The following is a 26,183-nucleotide window of genomic DNA, read 5'->3' on the forward strand; positions in this document are numbered from 1 at the left end:
AAAAATGACTAAAAATCTAAACTTTACCTATCTTTCGATCTCAACATAGTTTAGTCATTTTAATTGGTGATCTAGTAATTGTCCCTATCTCTCGATCTTATCGGGTCAGTCAATTCCTAAACATTCAACTAGTCGCGTGCACTCGATTCGTCAAATATAGAATTTAAATCAATTAAAACGGAGGTAACACCTCACGTGGTCAGTCGATCGACCAGGTATGGCGGTCGATCGACTGACACGCGATTTCAGTCCACTATTCTAGGCCGCCTAATCTACAGTTCCCCTACATCCTAGCACGAGCTATTTAGCTACTCATACTGAAAATAAAGGCAACAATAAAATTGGCTAAATAAACTACAGAATTCATGATTAAAACGGCGAAAAAAACAATTAACATAAGATGATAATTCGGCTTTGGGGAAACTGATCTAGCAATTCTATATCTATGAAAGAAAGCAAAATAACTGAATAAAAACAGTAGAATACCGTGTGAATTGCGAAGGAAAAGAACAAAGCCGATTGTCAAAGTGAATTGTATTCAATACCGAAATAATCCTTGAACCCTAATTGATGATAAACTAAAACTGATGAAAACTGAATAAAGAACTTGGTAAAGAACTGAGTAAAAACTTGATAATAAACTGAATGTTCTAGGTTACGTTATATAGAAAATATACGTAACACTTATTATCAAAACCTAAATACAATGGGCTTCCTTAATCTCGATCTTTTAATTCTCGTCTGAGTAGCGGCTTGGTCGATCGACCAAGGAAGGCGGTCGATCGACTGCTCTGCAGTGTACAGTATGAAAGATGAACAATAAAATCCATAAATTAACCAAAATATCCTAAAAACATTTTAGGATCAGAAACTTTAACATGCATAATGATTTTCGTGATATATCATAATAACACAAATTATACAAGTTTTATATGTTAATCTTATAACTCGGAAAAACTTTTAACCGATTTGCATGCAAACAACCATGGCTCTTGATACCGATTGAAGGAAAAGTAGATCTATATACTCAATATATTCATATATGTTTTATGTTAATTTAATCATAAATTAATTGGTGATCTTATGCATGCAAACTATAAACAATTTAAAGAAGAAATCTTTATCTTACATTGGAATTTCGGTTTATATGGGCACAAGAGAGATCTCCTTCTCTCTTGTTCTTGTGCTTTCCTCAATGGATGAGCAAGGATCCAAGTATAGGATCCCTCCCAAAGTATAATACCCAAGGTAAACTTCTTAATAAAATTAATATTATGTATACTAGAATAATATTAATTTAGCATAAAAAATGACCCAAAATAAATTGATTTTTGGTCTCCTAAAAACCGGTTTTAGAGAGGAGAAGAGGAAGTTTTTTTCTCTTTCTAAAAGTTCTTATTTTTAGATGATGAATGAATTAAGGAATGCACTAAACTTTCAAGTAGTGTATTAGGCAAATTATAGAGAAAACCCTTGGTCTTTTCTATAGCCAAAACCGGGTAAGGGGGGAGGTAAATAGGGCCAATGCATGAGCAAGGTGCTCTTCACAAGAGGTACTAGGGTTGCATGGCTAGGCTTAGGTAGAAATGATTATGTTCACCACTAAGATAATCAACACAATATATTGCCTAATACTCCCTTAATTTCGGTATACATAGATAATATGGACTCCATATTATCTTTGTCAAAATGTCAATTTGTCTTATGTCACATGTCATATGTTACATAAATTTGTTATGTATTTTTAACATATTAAAAATCAACAACAACAGCAACAACATCAGAGCCTTAATCCCAAAATGATTTGGGGTCGGCTGACATGAATCATCCTTTCGAACCGTCCATGGGTGAACGCACGCCTCAAAATGCGAATAAAAAAAGGGAAGATGAAAAACAAAAAGGAAGAACGTAAATGTAATGGAAAGTCAAGGTGAACTTAGGGGTTTTAAAATCGAATTCCGTCTTTCTTTTATAAAAAACTTAAAATTTAAATCGAGAGAAAAGATTAAAACGATTTTTAAAACCGAAATAGAGTTAAGGATCCGGAATGAACCAGGTAAAATCTATAATAAATTGGTTGGTGAAAAAGTGTAATAAAGGAGAGAAAAATAAATAAATTAATTTCTTTAAATTAAATAAAAAAACACTAAATCTGTCAAAAAACATCAAATACTAAAAATCAACGTATTAATAAAAATACGTCATATACAAAAACCGACTTAGTAATTCGCAATTACTTGTACCAAAATATTTTACCAATTATAAATCACAATAATTTGTATTTATAATAATTCATTCAATTTCAATTGTTTCTTTAAACAATAATTTCATCTGAGTAATGAAACAATTCAATTACTCAGACCGTATCTCATTTAATCAAATTTCAATGAGACACGTAAATATTTACTTCCAAAATCGTCCGTCAATTTTAAATATTTTAATTGACTCGTAACGTTATACGATCAATTAAATGATCAATTAAGAGTGTTACCCTTTAGGTATGACCTAAGGGGATCAATCGTCACCACCGTCTCACACGAAGTAATGTCAAACTCTAGTCACCAATCATTACCGATATGTGTGGACCATTGTGACAAGAAAATATTACTTCCCAATTGTATTCTTTATAATGAGACTTAAACATGTGATCATCATGATCAACAGTCGTGATCGCATTATTGTCGGAGGACACATATTCCAACAATCTCCCACTTGTCCTCGACAAGTGTGCGTCACCAATTCTCTTGTTCTATTACTATCTCCCACTCAATGCAAGGTGTCTTTCAGGTCGTACTTGCAAGTGATCATATCGAGAGTGGTTTCCTCGATCCGGAGAATAACTGATTGACAGGAATTTATCCACCATGGATACCTTCCGAGCGTGGCCACGCATTTCCAGTTCATTACTCCTCGAGTGGCCCCGAGATATTATTATAACCCGACTATGGGTGGACAATTCCTATCGCACTCATTCCCTTCAACTAGCCACAACCATCATAACCCAAAATATGCCCATTTGACCCCATTTACGAAGGTCGTAGTAACACAAATCAAAGTTAATCTGAAACTATGCCATCTTAGGTGAATAGTCTTTAGTCAAAAGAATCGACTCATTAGAATACTATAGTAGCTCTCGCCACGACCAGGCTATATAAATTTGCCAGAGCTCTATAAGCGGTCATAGGGCCCGACAAAATGTTCCCTACAGATGCCTATGTGATCGACTAGTCATCTCACATGACTCTATGGCACTTGAACTTGCCATCAATCGCATCACACTCTAGTCACTTCGAGACGTCACCTCATGTAAGTAACTATGGGCAAATACAATGCTAATCCGTGTTCACTTAAACGGGGTTCAATTGTCTCTACAACCCGTTGGATGTAACAAAGTATAAGGTGAGTTAATAATAACTCAAACGACAAATGTCGACATCACACTCGGGTAGTCAATACCATATTACAACCTTGTGATGCATATCGTAAGTGTGTAAACACTTGTTGATTGCAATAGAAGTTTAACATGTTTCGTGTCCATGTGTTCAAACTTCTTAATCGTATTATCCTTTACATTCATGTTATCACTCATAGCATGAACCTTACCAAGTACACATCAAGGTTCCCGACCTTAGTTTCGGTTCTTTATCTTGAAAGAACTTCCTTATCGATTATCACATAATGAACGAATTTATGGTGAATGATATAACTTGTACTGATCAAGTACTCCATCCACACACAATGCACTAGGTATATGTTTTGTAGAGTCTTGCAATAATTTGTCAAGATGATTAGCCTAGCACTTCTCATAAGTCCTAGCATATATAGGAAAGATTAGTTTTGAGCAACTTCTTATTCAACTAAGTATCTTTCCAAATTTCCTATTTCTCCTTTTGGCTTGAAAAGTTTAGGATTTTCATAAATCTTTACGTGTGTTCGAATTTTCTATAACATGTGCAACCTCTTGACACATAACAGAGTATTCTGTCAAACACCGAAATCGCTCATCGAATTCTTCTCGAGAATTCATGACGTTTCTACTATGGCTTACCAATGATTCATTATGCTCTTATGCATATGATTCATAATTGGACATGTGCATGATTATTCTAATGGCGGAAACATTAGTAACTTTTAATCATGTCATCAACTATATTTAGGTTCAAGGAACGACCATGACTACTAATGGCAATTCCATTTCATTTAGATGAATAACCTATGTTTCTCGTTGATTCGATGTGTATTTCTCAATACTTATCCAAAATCTCATGATGTAGTTGGATTCATCATGGTCCATTTTCATCCAGAATTGAAAACTCAAATCTTCCTCTGTGAAGGAAGGTATTAGCTCTTCATTCTTCAATGAGTGATGAGTTATAAACTTATATAAGATGATTACTCCCACTAAATTCCATGTCTTCACATGATAATTTCTAACTCCCACTGGATTTGCAATTGACTACTCAATTGAGACATTTCAAGAATTGAAATTTATTGCTCTGTCAAGTTATTTAAGATAAAACCATATATGTTCCCATCATATCCCTTCAAAATACCTATTTTGAAGTGGTCTCATTTTTAACCTTATGGAAAGAGATTTTAATCTCTAGCTCACACATGTCATAATGATGTGTAGCAATGTCATTATTTAAATATAAATAATATCTAGAACACGTCCTTCGAAATACCCTTTTCGGAAGGAGGTTTAACCATTTCATTTTCATAATGAGGTTAAGAAATGACATTTGCATGGTTAATGCCTAACTTAGCTATTGAGGATATCGGTATATCAATCCTTGCAACCTCTAGTCATAAATCTTGTTTATTTTCTAGGATGTAACTTTGATTCATTTAGTCTCTTAAGTAAATATCAATGTTGAAACTATTGGTCAAAATTCGTCATAAACTAGTCAAAACTCTTGTTTTAAGACTTTACATTAGTCATTCTTCTTCCAAAAACTTTCTTTTGGTGTCCTCACGTAGTTATCTTAAGAATATGTTCTTTCGATTACTTCACTTGGTCTCTTTTGTCATGTAGATCTATTCGAGACCATAGATCTCATCTATTGGGTATACTATATGAATAGACATACCTTTATTCAAATCATTCTTCATTGTGTAGATCTCATTTACACAAGTTCACAAACTTATCTTGGTGTGTGTTGTGTCCTCATTTTTCTCCCACTCTATCTTTAGAATAAATACACTAGAGATTCAAAGATAGTATATGAGACACAAATAATGATTTTGAAGTATAAGGAGAACTACCTCATAGGTTGACTAATTAGTTTTAGATATTGTATGTGTACTTGGTGATTGACATTCCTTTAAGAGAGTTCATAGACTCAATATCAATTTATAAATGATCATACACAAGCCTTAAGCATGTGGACGTATAATGAATCCCATCATTATAGTTGTCTATTAGATCATTTTAAGTGAATAACCATATGTTTCTAAGAGCAAGCATTTAAACACGAATTTTTAGAACAAGGATAAAATGATAAAACGGGTGACTTGGGTTGCAAACCAAGCCACCATTATCCAAAATACAACCAATTATCCAAAATACCTTTCCATGTCGAACACGGAAACTTAAAAGGTTATAAAATTCAAAACATAATGAAAATAAGACAATAAAAAGCGGAGCTCCATGAAAGCTATTCCTAGCTTCTTGATGGTATCTTAAGCTTGCTTTTCTTTTCCCTTGTCTTTGCTTGGTGGAGGCCCTATTTACAATAAAAAGGGAGATACATTATCACAACTTTGTATCACAATACCATAGTTGAAATAGAAACATAAAAGAAGGATAGTCATTTACCTACTGGAGTAATCTTTCCAGCCTTAATATCACCAAGGTATTTGGAACAATTTCTTTTCCAATGTCCAACACCATTACAATAATGGCATTTATCAAGAGGACCCTTCTGTAGACACCTCGTTTCTGCACCCCTCGCAAACCACCCAGTGATGATTGGGCCGCATGTTTGATTCGCGGAACGATTAGTGACAGTTCGTAAGATTATCGTCAAGTGATTGCTCAAATATAAATGTCAACCTCTTAGTTGTCATCTACGTGCCGATACGGTCATTTTGGCAGTAATTAGAGTACATTCGGAGTCCGGGTCAAAAACCGTCTCCATTTTCTCGATAGTTAAATCCCGAGTCGAATGTTTGGAATGTTCCGGATATTTCTATTCCATATTCATCAAATTTTATCTTTTGGCAAATAATATCCCGTAATATTTAAAAGATAATCGAATAAATCCGTCCTACCATAACTTAAACGCGGAGATTCTTTCTTAGCGGGAGGAAACCTCTCGGGAACAGACGCAGCAGTGTCGCGCCTCTTCCAAGAGACGCAGATGGCTGCCGCGCCTCTTCCCGTGCCCTTCTTTGCATGATTTACGTATCTCTTTTTTATATCTTTCCGAGATTCACTTCCAAAGAGTCTCCGAAACCCTATTCCTTCACGTGATTAGTATAAATAGGAGCCTTCGTTCCTCATATTTCTCACGCGAGTGTCCGCCCTTCTCTTCTCCCTTTGCATTCTAGACTTCGTTCTTACTAATTGGCGCCTACGTGCTTGGACTTCCGACCACGTAAGCTCGGATCTTTCCGGGTACCAGCCTCTCCGTTGCATGACCGACCAATTTGACCAACTACACTCAATCAATTTAATTAATCAATCGTTTTCCTCTTAAGAGGGCACTCTTTCCTTGCATTCGCGTCGAGCATCACTAATCGATTTTCTTAGTTCTTCTCGTTCCGTCAACATGTAAGTCTGAGGGTGTATAATTCCTTTTATTTATTGCATTTAATTATTGTATAACAATTGTAAGGTTTATGTCGAAAGCACCTCATTAAAACCGATTTCTAAAAACCGTCTTTAAAACCTGTTTTGCGGATTTCCAGTAGACAGACAGTCTAGAAAAGACAGCAAAGAATCGCTGCGCCTCTTCAAGGAGCGCGCACACGCCGCCGCGCCTCTTTGTGAGGGCCGCCGCAGATTCTCGCTTCTTTTCTTCTTCCTCCGTCCTCTGCAATTCGTATCAAATTTATTTGTTTTGTTTGTTCGTCTGTTAATTCTCCGTCATAAAATCATAATAATTAGCATGTATATCTCATCATTCATTCACATGTTTAATTCATCTAATCCGACTTAAATCCCAAGTAATTCATATTTGCGGGTTTTCGTCACTAATATTCAATTCGAGTTCTAGGGATTCAATTCGTTCATGTTGAGTTTCTGGGATTCATTGTTGATATATTTTTCATCATGTTCATTGTTAATTCGCCATCAATTCATCATGTTTAGTTAATTATTCGCTTGTTTGGTTCGTTCATTAACATCGACCCTTCACATGTTTAATCTGTCTTTGTCTCCGTTTCATCCATGTTTATTGTTTTTATGACTCAATCATATGTTAAATAATCTGTAAATCACTTTCATCCGAATAAATAATTAAATCAATCCATTAAATTCACCAATTAACGTTAACAATTGCAGTTTTGGCTTCACAGCCAGAATTCGCCCTTGGAACAGACGCAGCGTCTGCTGCGCCTCTTCCAAAGGGCGCATGTCTCTTGCTACTGTTCGTGACGACTTCTGTCCCTGAACTCCTTTTCTGCCTTGACCTAGATTAATTAGTTTACGTATTAACTAACTAATATTCGTAATATCGCTAATTCCTGTTCGTTAATTTGTTCTTTTATTCTTTTATTCCTTTTCTCAAATTATCCGTTTTAAAGGTATTTTCGACATAAATCACCTATTTCAATGTAATCATTGTAATTTCCATTATTGTAATTTATTGTATTCCTTTCATTTGTCATTTGTATGCTTCCACATGTAATTCAACATTAAATCCAACTTCGACCCTAATTGTTTGCCTAATTAATTGTTAACCGACTTAGCTAAATTCATATGTTAGGATTAATCTAATGGATGTTGCATTGCATGCATATAACCGACGATATATCAAGTACGAATAACTTCCCTAATCATTAGTAGAGGCCGCTATCGAGGCGGGCGGGATTAGGTGTTCGATCAAAAGAGCTTCCTAATACGTACCCTCACCCCTTACCCGGATCTCCGTGAGCACCCGTGTTCATTGGCATCCACGAGAGTCATTCTAGACATAGAATGCTAAGGGTAACGATTGCTTAGTGTTCATGTCACTACTTTGTGTCTTGACATGACACGAGGTATTCGAACGGTTCCAATTTCCCATAAAAATTGGTGGCGACTCCATACAAAATGCAAACGCTTGTTTTCGAGCCCCTCTCACCAAGCGCCCCGTGCGGCCCGTCGTCCACGTTTGGCGACTCATTGGGATTTACACTTACGTGTAGCTAGGGTGAAACTTGAACAAGGTTAGGGAATAATTTGTACAAGACAATTGTCGGTTTTCATAACTCGGTCTTCCTAGATCGTTTTATTCGGCCTTCCTAGGCCCAACCCAACCCATTCGACCAATCGTCCCGTCTAAACGGTCCTAATTCTTATTTGGGCCTAAGGATGGATAGCGATTGACGTCATCCATACCATGATGCTTACTCTTGTTTGTATCAAGGACCTTCACTACTTGAGGAAATGGACTAGGAATCGGCCTTACTCTTGTTTGGTACGAGCCTCTCCACAGACTTCGGGTTTGATTGTTCGGTATGGCAACCCACCCTTTAAACCAAAACCCTTTTAAATGCACTCAGCATCCCGTTATAATGCTTGTATAAATGTTTGTACCTTACGTGATCACCATCTTTAAACAAAACCATGATGATTTTTCAAAAATCAAAACCCTCTTCTTAATCAAAATTTTCGAAATGGGCTTTCCATTAGCGCAAAATCCAGTCAAAACTCTGTCCATATGTCGAGTCAAACTTCGGGCCTAAAACCCATTTCAAAACCAAATAAAAAAAAAAACAAAAAAATTCCAAAAAAAAAAAAAACAAAAAATTCCAAAAAAAAAAACGAAAAAAACAAAAAGTCCAAAAAAAACGAAAAACAAAAAAATAGAAAAAAAAAGCAAAAAAAAAAACGTTTTATCAAAATATTTTCCAACCATGTAAATGTAAATATGTAAATTCAATTGGGCTAAGTTAGGTCAAAGTTCAAACTGACTATGTCCTAGTCGGAACTCTGTCGAGTTATAAACTCGTCTTCCTTTACATTTTGGGTCTTTTCAAATCCAAGTCAAGTCCTAAGGTGTCACGCCGTCATTTTGGACCCCCTACCCCAATTCAGTTAGGATCTAAACACTCGAGTCGCACGTTCCGAGGCTTAACACACGAGTCTCAATGGGCCTCATATTTGAGTCTAAACTACAACAGTCTTCTTAACACCTATAAGAAAACCTCGAGTCTAGAATCAACACGTGTCATCAATCTCGTCAACCACATAAACGTCACTCTGTCAAAGTCAACACTCGAGTCTAAAGGTCAAGGTCAAACACCGTGAATTCGAACACGAGAAGTCGCTCACGACATTTCACGAATTCACAAATCAAGTCTAGATTTTTTCATCTTATCCCTTCCTTTGTTGGTTGCCTTAGTATGCGTGATCCCATGTCGAATCGAGTTGTAATGCGCATCATTTCTGTCGAGTAGGAATCCGGCAAGTTCCGTCAATCAGCAAGGTCACGAAGCGGTTCAAGCCACCATCACCGTGTCTCTCCAGGACGTTTATGCCATGGTCCTGCAAGTTCAAGCTACAGTGAAAAATTTGAGCATTCGCGTCCTCACCCTCGAAAATGGAATGGTGGAAAAGAACATGCCAACTAGGGAAATTTCTAATCTAGGTCGTCCAAAGTTTACCTCTTGTAATAACCATCGTCCTAGAAAGCCGAAAACAGCTGAAAAGAAACCTGGGAGGCATCAAAGGGTGCTTACTGATTTAGGCATGTCTTATGCCGATGCTTTGAAGAGACTCTCTACCCAAGGCAAGCTGCATCCAATAGGTCCGACTCCGGATCCACCTTTAGAGAAGCAAGTAAACCTCTCGGAAGGGCAACAAATCGCTTATATCACCAAGGTAGAGGCCATGATATTGAAGAGTGTTTTCTCTTGAAACACACCATCCAAGATATGATCGAAGAGGGCAAGCTTCCTAAGCCACCTTCTGTCGGAAAATCCAAGAAAATCGATCCTCTTGGGTCTAATATCATTAAGCATGATGAAGAACCATCTCTAGATTTTTATCATCTCCTCAATCATCATGATGACGAAGAGATCAATGTCCTCGAAGATGAAGATATCCAAAATGGAATGCTCATGCTTTCCATGGCCTTCGACAACAAATTTTCCAAAATAGAAGGAGCCATTGGTACTCTAAACTCTCGGCTTTCCAACATGGAAAACCAGTTTGCTGAAATGGGTAAGAAGCTTGATGCCCAACCTCTCAAAATGAAAAGTGTCCACGCAAACCCTCAACTTGACAGTCCTAAGGAGAAAGCAACAAATGGAAGACCTATTCTTAGTTCTTCTCATCCGGGAGTCAAAATCAATAAAGGCATCCTCATGGATCCTTCGTCAAAGAAACCTAACAACTCTTCAAGGTCATTCACAAAGACTTCCGAAAATAAAGGCGCATCTCCTAGGAAATTTACCAACATTGGTATTAGATACGCCGATGCCCTTCAGAGACTCATGGAACAACGAATGTTGAAGCCTATAGGACCTACTCCCGAACCCGAAAGAAAATCCAAGTTCTGGGATGATAACGCCTACTGCAAATACCATAGAGGCAAAGGGCATGATACAGAGAAATGTTACAAATTAAAACATGTCATTCAGGATATGATCGAAAGTGGGAAGTTGTCCCTCTCAACTTTTAAGCCACAAGGTAGCTTAGGCAATCCTCATGGATATACCACTTATCAAGAAACTCTTCTTGACTATTATCCTTCCAATATTCCTAATGATGAGGATGGGGTGCTCAAATGGGTGAATGCTCAACGTCAGATGCCAAAGCCAATTGCTGGAAGAGAAAATGTTCAATCATGGGCCGATGATTACGAGTCTAGGTCTAGGATCGAGTCAAAGTCCGGGTCCGAGTCCGAGTCTTAGGCTTTCTATCTCACATTTGTTCTAGTATCTCTCTTCGTGTCCGTTTCCGTTTCTAGTGACAACCTGGGGGCTGTCCCACGAGTCACATGTCTTCTCGAGTCTATGTTAAATACATTCATTATCCATTTCAATAAAAATACAATTTTCAATCCACATCTTATATCATATCTTATCCTTTACCCTTTTCCTGTGACAACAAGAATTGGTTTGAGACATTTTTTAAAAAATAACAACAACAACACATGTCAGTCGATGTGAGTACACTTAGATGATGTTCCATTCCAATTTGTAGACCTGAAACTCCGTGTTCTTTCTTTACCTATTCCATGTCTGGCAATAGAAACCACAATATAACCCTAGTTTAGCACGAGCCTATCTCAAGAGATTCTAGGACGAATCCAGACCGTCTCCCTTGTTAACAATCCATGACGGAAGGTAAGCCCATTCCCCACAATAAACAACCCGTGTTACTAAAGACCAACCCGTTTCACATCAAAGGTGCTAGTCTGACCCAAATCCATATTATACAAACAAATCCAAGACGATACGAGCCATGATCAAAGACAAAGGATCAATCAAGAGAAATGACCAAGATCAATATCCAAGGCAAAAGAGTAAAAAAGAGAAGGCTCAATCAATCAAGCAAGTCAATATCCAAAGTTAAAGTTATCTTCGAAAACCGAATCAAAAAAAAAAATCTGAGCAAAAGCCGAAATATATTCCAGACCAAGAATCTGAGTTTGAATCAAGAACAAGCCTGAAATCAAATGCTATACGGAATACTGCTGAAGTCTATAGAATCAAGACATCAGTGAAGATGGTCATCTAGCACCCTCACTTAGCCTTTTACACATCACACACCCTAAGTCCTTCTCGAGACCGTTACCAGGGAGACAATTAGGAATTTTGAGAATCCTCTCAAGCTCGTCAAATATACCCATCCTTTAGGGCCAAGACATGGAAACTTGATCCCACGTCAATTAACCCACCTTTATGTGCTCAGGCTACATCAAGCCAGAGACTCCATTCCCAAGCCACATTACAAGCCATAACCTCATAAAGCTTTAACTCCACAAAATCAAGCTCCAGAGATTTGTTTCATCAAAGCCTCTTATTACCGAGCTCCACATTCCAAATATCCAATCCAGTTTCACCTTGACCCAGACACGGAGTCTTCAAATAATTTGCTACCTAGAACGGGACATACCCATATCATCCTTAGGGTCCACTAAGTGTGCTCACACGACAAGGAAATTTTTACAAACCAAGTTATACCTCTTTGGTCTATGATCGGAGAGAGTTATCTCAAATCGATTCTTCGAGTCACCAAAGGAATACTACCCTTGTGACCCCTGCACTTTAAGGTCCTAACAACATAAGCTTAGGCACACACTTGAACTACGAGCATGGTTTGATTTCACCTTTTCAGGTGGATACGTAGGCAGTCTTTTCTTACACAAGAAGGATACAACCACAACACCCAAAACAAAATTAACCAAACCTCAGAACTACGATCTGGTTTGATTTCACTTCACGTGAATACGTAGGCAGTCCTCAAGGACACAACCATCCCAACTTTCAACCATCCCTTTCCATTTTTCAACCTTCCAGCCTCAATTAACATCCCTTCCACAACCAACACCTTTATACTGGGGGCTCCTTATTGTCGCCCAGTCTCTTTTTTTACCAAAGTCCAGAGTCATCTTCTCATCCTGGGGGTTTCTCTTCCAAGATGCCACCCTTCCTTTTTTCCTCTAAGTCTAGCTAGTACTCGGTCCCGACAATGACAAGGTCTTAGATCAATTCTCCAAGTCATCGTGCCTCAAGAGGGGTCTCTCTTACAGCAAGTGGCAGCAAAAGATGTCCAAGTGAACAGCTAATCTATGGCTCATGCCTTGCTTTTATATGCCCCCATCTTTCTTGCGATTCTTCTACCTTTGGAACTGATACGCATTATCACCCACACTTGGCTAGGGGTTGCGCATGCTTAAGCGAAGTCTGTCAAAGTCATCCCTGTGTCGCGTCAAACCTAAGTCTATATTTTGCATCCATATAAGGTCTACGTCGCGTTAGTCCTATGTCTAAAGCCCATTGAATATGCATATCGCATTACAAACGACAAACTTCTTTGAACAAATTTTAAACGACTTTTAAAAAGAAACAACTTTTGCAAAACCTATGTGTTTCCTCATTCGAGGTCCATGTGATAATTGCTTACGTGCTAATATGCTATGTGCTAATTGCCTATTAGACTACATTCTTGTGTGGCTGCTAACCTTGCAGGTAAGTATCAGAAGCAGTGCTCACTCCAACTGGGGGCTTCGCCCAAGTCTTCATTCTCCCCAGCGCAGCATTATTTTGCAGTATTGCTCACTCAAGATTTCTTCCATGGCGATCAAGATGTTCCTAATCGTCAATATATTCCCCAACAAGAGTTCGCTTGAGACCGACGCAAGCAGATTCAACCTCAAGTTTTTGCCAGAGTTCGCTTGAGACCGACGTAAGCAGATTCCCCATCAGTTTCTACCGACGTCCTGCTACCCTCAATATTATTGTTTCCTCACGGAGTTCGGCAATGGTGTTGTTCTCCAGAAGTTCCCAAACCAGTGCCTCCTTCCTCAGGTTCGTAAACCCAAAGTTAGGATTCTTACCCCTAGATTCTTAGATCCCAAAATGGCTTCCCTTAGGTTCATAAACCTTTAAGCTCCCACACCAATATCCTTAGGTTCATAAACCCATAAATCCTTTAGGAGTTCTCATACCTCACGCGTTTAAAACAAGAATTAGTAACCCAGTAGTTCCAAAACTTAACCCTAGGATCCCCAATCCTCTTAGGTTCACAAGCCTTTAAGTTCTCATACCAGCCGTCCTTTTAGTTTCATATACCCAGGTTCACACACCTAGCTTCTTTTAGGTTCCCAAACTCCCTAGAGTTCACTTTTTCCCTTTAGGATCATATTCCTTTAGGATCACCCTTCCTTAGAGTTCTTACACCCAAACCTTGGTTACTCCTTAAGTTGAACTTATATTTGGCCTCCTTCCCGTCGATGCTTTCCTTTAGGGCCCCATACCCTAGCACAATCCTTATATATCCTTTAGGTCTTAACCTTAGCTCCTACGCTTAACCTTAGCTCCCATGCTCAACCTTAGCTCCTATACACCTCCGGAAGCATCTCAGGAAGAAGTCTCAGGTATGGTCTCTTCTTATGGCTGGCGAGCCTCCTTACGTAGTCTAATGGACTTTAAACGACCCTCCCCGATAGTCGACAGACTCTAAAATGTTCCCGACGACAGGTCCTTGGCTCAGACCCCTTGAGCCGCCTCGCGTCGCCATAGTCGTCAGGTTGTAATCTTCGATTGACCTGATGGCTATACTTTGACTTTCGCCTTGTCCAAGCCTCGGTCAAAGTGGGGGCTCAGAGACACCTCGTTTCGCACCCTCGCAAACCACCCCGGTGATGATTGGGCCGCATGTTTGATTCGCGGAACGATTAGTGACATTTCGTAAGATTATCGTCAAGTGATTGCTCAAATATAAATGTCAACCTCTTAGTTGTCATCTACGTGCCGATACGGTCATTTTGGCGATAATTAGAGTACATTTGAGTCCGGGTCAAAAACCGTCTCCATTTTCTCGATAGTTGTTAAATCCCGAGTCGAATGTTTGGAATGTTCCGGATATTTCTATTCCATATTCATCAAATTTTATCTTTTGGCAAATAATATCCCGTAATATTTAAAAGATAATCGAATAAATCCGTCCTACCATAACTTAAACGCGGAGATTCTTTCTTAGCAGGGAGGAAACCTCTCGGGAACAGACGCACGCAACAGTGTCTTTGCGCCTCTTCCAAGAGACGCAGTGGCTGCGCGCCTCTTCCCGTGCCCTTCTTTGCATGATTTACGTATCTCTTTTTTATATCTTTCCGAGATTCACTTCCAAAGAGTCTCCGAAACCCTATTCCTTCACGTGATTAGTATAAATAGGAGCCTTCGTTCCTCATATTTCTCACGCGAGTGTCCGCCCTTCTCTTCTCCCTTTGCATTCTAGACTTCGTTCTTACTAATTGGCGCCTACGTGCTTGGACTTCCGACCACGTAAGCTCGGATCTTTCCGGGTACCAGCCTCTCCGTTGCATGACCGACCAATTTGACCAACTACACTCAATCAATTTAATTAATCAATCGTTTTCCTCTTAAGAGGGCACTCTTTCCTTGCATTCGCGTCGAGCATCACTAATCGATTTTCTTAGTTCTTCTCGTTCCGTCAACATGTAAGTCTGAGGGTGTATAATTCCTTTTATTTATTGCATTTAATTATTGTATAACAATTGTAAGGTTTATGTCGAAAGCACCTCATTAAAACCGATTTCTAAAAACCGTCTTTAAAAAACTTTTTGCGGATTTCCAGAGAGACAGACAGTCTAGAAAAGACGCAGAATCGCTGCTGCGCCTCTTCAAAGGAGCGCAGCACTGGGCCGCGCCTCTTTGTGAGGCCGCGCAGATTCTCGCTTCTTTTCTTCTTCCTCCGTCCTCTGCAATTCGTATCAAATTTATTTGTTTTGTTTGTTCGTCTGTTAATTCTCCGTCATAAAATCATAATAATTAGCATGTATATCTCATCATTCATTCACATGTTTAATTCATCTAATCCGACTTAAATCCCAAGTAATTCATATTTGCGGGTTTTCGTCACTAATATTCAATTCGAGTTCTAGGGATTCAATTCGTTCATGTTGAGTTTCTGGGATTCATTGTTGATATATTTTTCATCATGTTCATTGTTAATTCGCCATCAATTCATCATGTTTAGTTAATTATTCGCTTGTTTGGTTCGTTCATTAACATCGACCCTTCACATGTTTAATCTGTCTTTGTCTCCGTTTCATCCATGTTTATTGTTTTTATGACTCAATCATATGTTAAATAATCTGTAAATTACTTTCATCCGAATAAATAATTAAATCAATCCATTAAATTCACCAATTAACGTTAACAATTGCGTTTTGGCTTCACGGCCCCAGATTCGCCCCTTGGAATGCAGACGCAGCAGGCCGCGCGCCTCTTCCAAAGGGCGCAGATGTCTCTTCGCGCTTTGTTCCAGACGACTTCTGTCCCTGAACTCCTTTTCTGCCTTGACCTAGATTAATTAGTTTACGTATTAACTAACTAATATTCGTAATATCGCTAATTCCTGTTCGTTAATTTGTTCTTTTATTCTTTTATTCCTTTTCTCAAATTATCCGTTTTAAAGGTATTTTCGACATAAATCACCTATTTCAATGTAATCATTGTAATTTCCATTATTGTAATTTATTGTATTCCTTTCATTTGTCATTTGTATGCTTCCACATGTAATTCAACATTAAATCCAACTTCGACCCTAATTGTTTGCCTAATTAATTGTTAACCGACTTAGCTAAATTCATATGTTAGGATTAATCTAATGGATGTTGCATTGCATGCATATAACCGACGATATATCAAGTACGAATAACTTCCCTAATCATTAGTAGAGGCCGCTATCGAGGCGGGCGGGATTAGGTGTTCGATCAAAAGAGCTTCCTAATACGTACCCTCACCCCTTACTCCAGATCTCCGTGAGCACCCGTGTTCATTGGCATCCACGAGAGTCATTCTAGACATAGAATGCTAAGGGTAACGATTGCTTAGTGTTCATGTCACTACTTTGTGTCTTGACATGACACGAGGTATTCGAACGGTTCCAATTTCCCATAAAAATTGGTGGCGACTCCATACAAAATGCAAACGCTTGTTTTCGAGCCCCTCTCACCAAGCGCCCCCGTGGGCGGCCCGCTGTCCACACCTTCTTGATTTTTGAAGTGCTAGCTTCATAAGTCTTAGCTTTGGTGAAAGTGGGAGCTTGTTTCTTACCCTTCCTCCCATTCTTCTTGAACTTCCTCTTGCTCTTAGTGCTTATGTTAAGCACATCCTTTGGTGGGTTCACATTTAACCCCATGTCCCTTTCGGCTTGCACAAGTAACTTGTGCAATTCTTCAAGAGACACATCCTTGTCTTGCATGTTAAAATTCACCCGGAATTGAACATACGCTTTGACTTTGGATAAGGAGTGTAGAATCCTATCTACAATGAGTTCTTTGGGGATTTCAACCTTTTGAATCTTCAAGGTCTCAACAAGCTCCATAAGTTTGAGCACATGAGGGCTAACCTTTTGGCCCTCTTTGAATTCGAGATCAAAGAATGCCGCGGCCGCCTCATATTGGACGATCCGCGGAGTTTGTGAAAACATTGTCACAAGCTTGGAGTAAATCTCATTAGCGGTGCCCATCTTAAAGGCTCTCCTTTGGAGATCCGCCTCCATCGCAAAGATCAACACATTTTTCATTGCGGCGGACTCCTTATGGTAAGCCTCATATGCTTCCCTAGAGGCGGCGGTCGACCTAGTAGTAGGTTCGGGTAGAGAAGCCTCGGTAAGGTAACGAAGCTTGTCGTCACCTTGGGCGGCTAATTTGAGTTGGGCATCCCAATCGGAGAAATTTGACCCATTCTTTTTAAGTTTACATCGATCCATGAAGGATCGGAGCCATGATGAATTAGCGAGAGGCGTGGCGTTAGGGGTTGGTGTAGCCATTTGTTATGAGAAAAAGAAGTGGTCTACAAAACAAACTAGAAGGAGTAAAACAAATGTCGTTTTAATAATGATAATAATAATACTCGTAAAATTTGATTTAAACAAGTTTATTTGCATTTATCTAGTGACCTCTACCCAACTTAGATAAATGATTCCAAGACCCAAATTCATATCAACTTAGGCACGGGATAGCCGATGGAACCCTTATTAATATAACTCGGTGGATTAACGTTTAATCGATTCTACTTTTAGAACTCTAGGTCGATAAAATTACTCTAATGTTTATCTATAGCCCGGAACACATGCGACTACGGTCACGAATACTTCCGTTGAGTTCAATCCAAATTTCGAATAAATGTGTCCATGATCCAAATTCACATTAATTTGGGCACGGGATGGCCGATGAAACCCTCATCAACACGAATTCGGTGGATAGACATTTATCACCCACTTCCCCTACGTAACAAGGTTTGTACCCCGGGATGGCCGAGTGCACTCCCTCGCGAAATAGGTTTTCATGGTTTCTACTATTTGGTAAGGCTATGTCTCAATTAATTGTTTTAGCGAGAGGTCATGTCAATTTATTATCTATCACGTTTTAAGTGAACTAAAGCGGTGAACTACGATAATTGTAATTGACACGGTCGATAAACTCGATAAAAGATGATGCATGTTTTAGTTATGGCGATTTAGCGATGCATGCAACATATAATGAAATGCAAAACATAAAATAAATCCTAGTATGGCCTTCCTAAAATAGAAAAACTATTTAACTATTACATATTCGGAAACCAACTCCATTGGTCCCTTGAACTTCGGTTGTGGCATGCATCTCGAGGTAACACCGTCTTTATGTATCGCCATCTTGAAGAAATCCGTCTTTGGGAACTCCGAAATAAATAAAATTACATAACAAATTACATAATTTCCTATTATACATTTGTAACTAAAATAAAATAAATCTATTAAATTACAAAACGGTGATACGAGATCACAATAAATTACAACCGAATCGATATTCTCATACATTTCGGGTAATACCAATTAAACTAAGGCCATACTAAGTAAAATTACATAATTCAAAATTACATAAAATAAAATTTACGGAAAATTCACGTGGTACCCTCGAACTTTGCCATTTTTCACGTGGTACCCAACTTTTTATGTTTGTGCACATGATATCCTTGAAATTTGATTTTCAAGCACAACATGTCCTTTTTATCGTTTTTAAAATTTTCAAGTGAGCATAAATTATAAACCAGAAATCGGAATTGACTAATTTTTTTTTCCAAATTGATTAACTCTTCGAGATCTATAAATTGATAAAACAAAATTGGTCATTCAGAAATTTATGATCGAAGATATGTTTGATTTGAGATTTTCGTTAAAAAAAACCCTATAAAATGTCAGTCGGCAATTTTTTTTTTCTCAAATCGTAGATTATGACGAGATTTCATTTAACGAAAAAAAATTGGCCGATTCTAAATTCCGATCTAGGAGTTATGCGCAATTGAGATTTTTTAGAGCGACAAAAAAGATATGTTGAGCATGAAAATCAAAGATGGAGGGTACAATGTACACAAACTTAAAAAGTTGGGTACCATGTGCAAAATGTGAAAGTTCGAGGGTACCACGTGAATTTTCCGTAAAATTTATGACAATCATAAAGAAAATGCAGCATTATAATATGTATGACATGCCCAATGTTATGCTAAATCGCCTTTAAGTAGCCAATATCGTATATTACTCGGTTTTTACGGATTTGCGTGATTCAACATTTTATAATCACAAAATTACATAAATTCATATTTATGCATAAGTTAATTACCCTAACCTCTTAGGACTCAAAATTTAGTCTTCACCAATTATTTGACCATAATTAACTAATATATCTAAAATTTGTTCATTAATGGACCTAAAATTACAATAAAAAGCTATAAACTTCAAATAAATAACAAAATTTCAAATAAATTCAAAAATTTGAAATTTAAACTTATGAACATTCTGGAAAAATACCATGACACTCATAATGTTCAAAAAGTTAGGTTAAAAATTTTGAAATTTATCCGGAAAAACAATGTTGCGGTTTTATCAGTTTTAACAAAATGATCATAAAAACATGAGAAAAATTATATTCATCAACTTTTCAATTTTAGATCTGAAAAAGATAATAAAATGCAACATGTGACGTTTTTCCTTAGTCATGGAGTATGTTTTATTAATATTTCACTAATTAAGTCACTATTTATGCTATTTTTCTTCAAAAAATCATAAATCATGCATAAAGACTTCAATATAGCCTATTATTTTACACACATCTTGTAAAATTGCATGTGACAACATACTAAATTTCTATGACCAGATTCGAAATTTATCACATATTAACCTATTTTTTCATCTAAATCCGATTTTACTAATGAAAAATCCATTTTTCGAGCATAAGAAGTCCAAAAATTATGAAAATTTACAGGTCATCTCAAAATAATATATGTGACAACATATCCAAAAAACACTGGAAAATTCGAAGTTTAGCTAATTTTAGTCCGAAAATGACATTTTATTCATAAAATCATATTTTTAATGTCATTATTATGTAAGATGAACAATAAAATCCATAAATTAACCAAAATATCCTAAAAATATTTTAGGATCAAAAACTTTAACATGCATAATGATTTTCGTGATATATCATAATAACACAAATTATACAAGTTTTATATGTTAATCTTATAACTCGGAAAAACTTTTAACCGATTTGCATGCAAACAACCATGGCTCTTGATACCGATTGAAGGAAAAGTAGATCTATATACTCAACATATTCATATATGTTTTATGTTAATTTAATCATAAATTAATTGGTGATCTTATGCATGCAAACTATAAACAATTTAAAGAAGAAATTTTTATCTTACATTGGAATTTCGGTTTATATGGGCACAAGAGAGATCTCCTTCTCTCTTGTTCTTGTGCTTTCCTCAATGTATGAACAAGAATCCAAGTATAGGATCCCTCCCAAAGTATAATACCCAAGGTAAACTTCTTAATAAAATTAATATTATGTATACTAGAATAATATTAATTTAGCATAAAAAATGACCCAAAATAAATTGGTTTTTGGTCTCCTAAAAACCGGTTTTAGAGAGGAGAAGAGGAAGTTTTTTTCTCTTTCTAAAAGTTCTTATTTTTAGATGATGAATGAATTAAGGAATGCACTAAACTTTCAAGTAGTGTATTAGGCAAATTATAGAGAAAACCGTTGGTCTTTTCTATAGCCGAAACCGGGTAAGGGGGGAGGTAATTAGGGCCAATGCATGAGCAAGGTGCTCTTCACAAGAGGCACTAGGGTTGCATGGCTAGGCTTAGGTAGAAATGATTATGTTCACCACTAAGATAATCAACACAATATATTGCCTAATACTCCCTTAATTTCGGTATACATAGATAATATGGACTCCATATTATCTTTGTCAAAATGTCAATTTGTCTTATGTCACATGTCATATGTTACATAAATTTGTTATGTATTTTTAACATATTAAAAATCAACGTATTAATAAAAATACGTCATATACAAAAACCGACTTAGTAATTCGCAATTACTTGTACCAAAATATTTTACCAATTATAAATCACAATAATTTGTATTTATACTAATTCATTCAATTTCAATTGTTTCTTTAAACAATAATTTCATCTGAGTAATGAAACAATTCAATTACTCAGACCGTATCTCATTTAATCAAATTTCAATGAGACACGTAAATATTTACTTCCACAATCGTCCGTCAATTTTAAATATTTTAATTGACTCGTAACGTTATACGATCAATTAAATGATCAATTAAGAGTGTTACCCTTTAGGTATGACCTAAGGGGATCAACTGGTCACCACCGTCTCACGACAGTAATGTCAAACTCTAGTCAGCCAATCATTACCGATATGTGTGGACCAGTTGACAGTAAAATATTACTTCCCAATTGTATTCTTTATAATGAGACTTAAACATGTGATCATCATGATCAACAGTCGTGATCGCATTATTGTCGGAGGACACATATTCCAACAATCTCCCACTTGTCCTCGACAAGTGTGCGTCACCAATTCTCTTGTCCTATTACTATCTCCCACTCAATGCAAGGTGTCTTTCAGGTCGTACTTGCAAGTGATCATATCGAGAGTGGTTTCCTCGATCTGGAGAATAACTGATTGACCGGATTTATCCACCATGGATACATTCCGAGCGTGGCCACGCATTTCCAGTTCATTACTCCTCGAGTGGCCCTGAGATATTATTATAACCCTGACTAGGGGTGGACAATTCCTATCGCACTCATTCCCTTCAACTAGCCACAACCATCATAACCCAAAATATGCCCATTTGACCCCATTTACGAAGGTCGTAGTAACACAAATTAAAGTTAATCTGAAACTATGCCATCTTAGGTGAATAGTCTTTAGTCAAAAGAATCGACTCATTAGAATACTATAGTAGCTCTCGCCACGACCAGGCTATATAAATTTGCCAGAACTCTATAAGCGGTCATAGGGCCCGACAAAATGTTCCTAACAGTCTGCCTATGTGATCGACTAGTCATCTCACATGACTCTATGGCACTTGAACTTGCCATCAATCGCATCACACTCAAGTCACTTGGAGACGTCACCTCATGTAAGTAACTATGGGCAAATACAATGCTAATCCGTGTTCACTTAAACGGGGTTCAATTGTCTCTACAACCCGTTGGATGTAACAAAGTATAAGGTGAGTTAATAATAACTCAAACGACAAATGTCGACATCACACTCGGGTAGTCAATACCATATTACAACCTTGTGATGCATATCGTAAGTGTGTAAACACTTGTTTATTGCAATAGAAGTTTAACATGTTTCGTGTCCATGTGTTCAAACTTCTTAATCGTATTATCCTTTACATTCATGTTATCACTCATAGCATGAACCTTACCAAGTACACATCAAGGTTCCCGACCTTAGTTTCGGTTCTTTATCTTGAAAGAACTTCCTTATCAATTATCACATAACGAACGAATATTTACTTCCAAAAATCGTCCGTCAATTTTAAATATTTACTTCCAAAACCGTCCGTCAATTTTAAATATTTTAATTGACTCGTAACGTTATACGATCAATTAAATGATCAATTAAGAGTGTTACCCTTTAGGTATGACCTAAGGGGATCAACTGGTCACCACCGTCTCACGACAGTAATGTCAAACTCTAGTCAGCCAATCATTACCGATATGTGTGGACCAATTGTTAAGAAATATTACTTCCCAATTGTATTCTTTATAATGAGACTTAAACATGTGATCATCATGATCAACAGTCGTGATCGCATTATTGTCGGAGGACACATATTCCAACACAGTAGCTACTGGAAGTCGTAGGTTGGTCGATCGACTAAGGGCAGTGGTCGATCGACTGCCTTAGCTGCTACTTGACTTCTAACTTCTCGTGGATTTGTCTTTCGGGCCTCGAAATGCGCACCAAACTCGTTCCTTGAGTAAATACTTCACGTCAAATGCAATGCAAGGTACTCGGGGACGGATTTAGCTTGATTTCCGCTGAATTCTTCACATTTTGCAATAATGTACAAAAATACGAAAGTAGACGGAAATAGGGAGAAATGTAGCATTAACTACATAAATGAGCTCTGAAATGCGTGTAAAAAGGGATGTAAAACATCATATAAAAGACACGCATCAATAGGTTTGGTGATGATCTTAGTAAAAAGACTAAGCCTAGAGCCGTGGCCATTTTTGTTGTAGGGTTTTGGATCCTTGATGTTGTTAATAACATGGTCCAGGTTAGTATTCTACTAACTCTCCTTTCAAATTATGTTGTTATCGAAAGAATAAATGATTGAACGGGTGTATTTAAAATGAGTCCATATATAAACTTAAGAATGAAAGAAAAGGAAAAGACCGTTTTATAATATGAAAAAATTATACTAGGTTGATCTTACCATATTTTGTAGAATTAGGAAATTAATATAATACTTTTTTAAACTTAAAATCTAAATAATCATGTTGGAATATTTGAAACTTAAACTCGTCTTACCCCCATAATTGTTGTATGTATGAGTAGAGCCTAAGTTGTTTGATAACATTAGATTATATGAAATGTTCTCATATATGACCATTTTATAACATAAATTTAATTTTTTGTCTTGGTAATAGTTGTTTTATAACTCAATTCGTAATATAAATATCCATGTTACATGCTATTTTATGCAGGATCCGAGTAGGGCATTCTTGGCGGATCTCTCAAAACATAACCATGGCAGAATGAGATTAGCCAACGGATTTTTCTCGTTTTTCATGGCAGTAGGAAATATCCTTGGTTATGCGGCTGGGTCTGGTCCGACACTATATAAGATCCTTCCTTTCACAAGAACAAATGCTTGTGACACATATTGTGCGAACCTTAAAACATGTTTTCTTATAGACATTGTCTTCCTTCTCTTAGTGGTTGCAGTTCCACTATTTGTCGTGGTCGAACCCGAGGTCGAGACTGTTCACGATGACGGTGTTCCTTTTTTTGCACAAGTGAAGACCTCTTTTAAGAACCTTGGAAGGCCAATGTGGCTTCTTTTCATTGTTACTGCTTTTAATTGGATTGCTTGGTTTCCTTTCACTATGTTTAACACTGATTGGGTAGGCCTTGAAATCTACGGCGGTAACCCTAAGGTAAATTTCTTATTCTTTTTGTTGTCTTCTTGGGTAAAGAAAGTTTGTTACACAATATTTACAACAATGTGCATCTTAATTTTTTATGTCACTAGATTTGTTATATTTACCGAAGCTATTTTGTGTATTAAAAAATGCAACGTTGATAGTGATACAAAAAGAATGTTACTTATTTATTTCTCATGTCATGTTAGCTAACTTAGCCACTAAAAGCAATGAAAATTTAGTTCATATGATATTGGTTCAAATACTCATTTAATTTGTATTAGAATTATTTTCGAATTTGTTAGTATATGATCGAAAATACCGAATAATCAAGTTAGTTTTTTATTTTTCCAGTTAATATAGAACGACCTCATTAAAATAACCTTTACGAGTTGATCGAATCACTAAAAAACCCAACATGAAACCATGTTTAATTTGAAGAGTGTAGACTCGATTATAAGTTTATAACGTATTACATGGTTGTGTTTATTATTGTAGGGGAGCGCGGAAGAAATAAAATTGTATGACATGGGAGTAAGATCAGGAGCACTAGGTCTAATGTTAACAGCAGCGACATTAGGTCTAATGTCCATAGCCATTGACCCAGTATCAAAATTGTTGGGAGGTGCAAGGATAACTTGGGGTCTTGTTAATTTTGTATTGGCTGTTGCCTTAGCATGCACATGGCCTCTAACCAAGTTAGCTGAGAAAGCTAGGGAACATGCGCCTCCCGGCACGCTGCCCAATAGCGGAATTAAATCAGCCACTTTAGCTCTCTTTGCCACCACCGGAATTCCACAAGCGGTCAGTTTGACTCTCAAAGCTCATTGTATTGATATTATATATCTTAAAAAAGAATAAAACAGCTGGTAAACAATGATTATTGTAACGTAAAGAGTATTACATAACAAATTATTTATACATAGATTTTCAACTTTTACAAAAATAATTGTATTGACAGGCTACTTATAGTATTCCATTTGCATTGGCATCAATGTTCTCATCTGACTCTGGAGCTGGCCACGGTAAGATTATTTTTACCCTCCTTAACTCATTTTCTTTTCCAAATTCGGATATATCACTTCGTCAAATTGTTAATCAAGCTTTTCTATATTGTTCTTTTTATTAATCAGGATTATAACTAGGACTCATGAATTTGGCAATTTGTGTACCACGGGTAAGTATTTATTCAGTGTCGTTAAATATCGGGTTCATTATTTGTCATTATGTTGTATTTTAAAAAAATCTATTAATTTTATGTTATTATTCACATAAATAATTTATTTAATTATTTGCTATGTTTATTTGTAGATGTTGGTGTCATTGATTAGTGGACCATGGGAAAACTTATTTGGAGGCGGTAACATACCAACATTTTTACTTGGAGCTGGCTCTGCAGTAATAAGTGGCATATTAGCTCTGACGATTATTCCTCCATCGAGCGCCAATGCCTAAAAGTGCCACGTTTTTTTATGACTTGGGGTCATAAAGTCGACCGACTTGTTATTTTTAAAGCCTCGTATCGTATGTACATACTTTTTATTCTCATGTACCTGATTACATGAAGCAAATTATACTTAAGATTACCAAAACATCAGATTGTGTATAGGTTTACATGCACTGTTTCACAAATTATTGTATACTAAGCGTCATTTGATCAAATTAATAAGCGGTTGCTGACTTTTAATTCTTTATATACCTGTTGGTTCTTACTTTATAATGTCTCAAGAATAATTTGATAATTTCTGAGATATAACTACTAAATGTTTATTGAATGAGACAAAATATAATGTGGTACATGTTATTA

The 26,183-nt window shown here is 37.0% G+C and overlaps 1 pseudogene; it reads left to right on the forward strand.

Annotated features, from left to right (window-relative positions):
• Nucleotides 1–25,903, forward strand: part of LOC141589679 (sucrose transport protein SUC2-like) — a 35,969-nt pseudogene extending 10,066 nt beyond the window's left edge.
• Nucleotides 25,904–26,183: the final 280 nt, after the last annotated feature.

The sequence above is a fragment of the Silene latifolia genome, chromosome 1 (assembly GCF_048544455.1).
Source record: "Silene latifolia isolate original U9 population chromosome 1, ASM4854445v1, whole genome shotgun sequence".
NCBI classification, from domain to species: Eukaryota; Viridiplantae; Streptophyta; class Magnoliopsida; order Caryophyllales; family Caryophyllaceae; genus Silene; species Silene latifolia.